The sequence below is a fragment of the Gossypium hirsutum genome, chromosome A01 (genome assembly GCF_007990345.1).
Source record: "Gossypium hirsutum isolate 1008001.06 chromosome A01, Gossypium_hirsutum_v2.1, whole genome shotgun sequence".
NCBI lineage: Eukaryota > Viridiplantae > Streptophyta > Magnoliopsida > Malvales > Malvaceae > Gossypium > Gossypium hirsutum.
In genome coordinates, this window is record NC_053424.1 from 37007144 (window position 1) to 37008133 (window position 990).

The following is a 990-nucleotide window of genomic DNA, read 5'->3' on the forward strand; positions in this document are numbered from 1 at the left end:
TGAATACCATGTTATATGCTTTTGATTTTGTATAAGTGTGTAAGAGATTAAGGTTGACCAAAGCTTGGAAAATAGCCTAGGTATATTCCACACAGGCAGAGACACGACCATGTGTCTCAGCCGTGTATGGAACATGACTTTGGGACACGGGTGTGTGGAGCCTTAAAGCATGAAATTTTCAAGATTTTCGTAAGTTCTCGGTTTAGTCCTGAACCCTTTCTAAAGTATTTTTTGGGCTTCGTAGACTCAAATAAGGGACTATGTGTAAGTGAATGAACGTTTTGAAATATGAATGAAATTTTATGGCCTGTATTTTAGTTTAATGTTTGTATGTTTGTCCGGTAATGCCTCGTACATTATCCCGACCTCGGGTACGAGTAAGGGGTGTTACATTTAGTATGGCTCAATTCATTACCACCAAGTTCCATATCTATATGGTAAGAATTAGCAGAGAGATATTTGGTTAAGTATTTTCCGCCTAGCAAGGACGCTAAGTTGAGGAACAAGATCACAACCTTTCAACAATTGGATGATGAGTCTTTGCATGAGGCTTGGGAGCAATTTAAGGAGTTACTTCTTAAGTGTCCTTATCATGGGATTCCTCATTGTATCTAGTTGAAGACATTCTATAATGGTCTCAATGCACATACAAGATTGATGGTAGATGCTTCTGTGAATGGTGCAATTTTGTCTAAGTATTATAATGAGGCTTGTGAGATCATCGAGAGGATTGCAATCAATAACTATCAATGGCCAACAAATCGAATAGCTTCATGAAGGCGTATAACTAGAGTTCATGAAGTTGATGCTCTCACTTCGTTATCAGCTCAGGTATCATCTATTTCCTCTATGTTAAAGCCATTTATCGCTAATAGTGCTAATAATTTTGCAGCTCAGCCACCAAGTCCATTTGAAGTAGTTTCCTGTGTGTATTGTGGGGAAGGTCATTCTTTCAAGAATTGCCCATTGAATTCTGAGTCAATATACTAT

At 38.1% G+C, this 990-nt stretch overlaps 1 non-coding gene across 1 annotated transcript; it reads right to left on the reverse strand.

Moving 5' to 3' along the window:
• Window positions 1-492: 492 nt before the first annotated feature.
• Window positions 493-599, reverse strand: LOC121208185 (small nucleolar RNA R71). The gene has a single exon (XR_005903134.1). It is a non-coding gene; the product is annotated as a small nucleolar RNA R71 (small nucleolar RNA).
• Window positions 600-990: the final 391 nt, after the last annotated feature.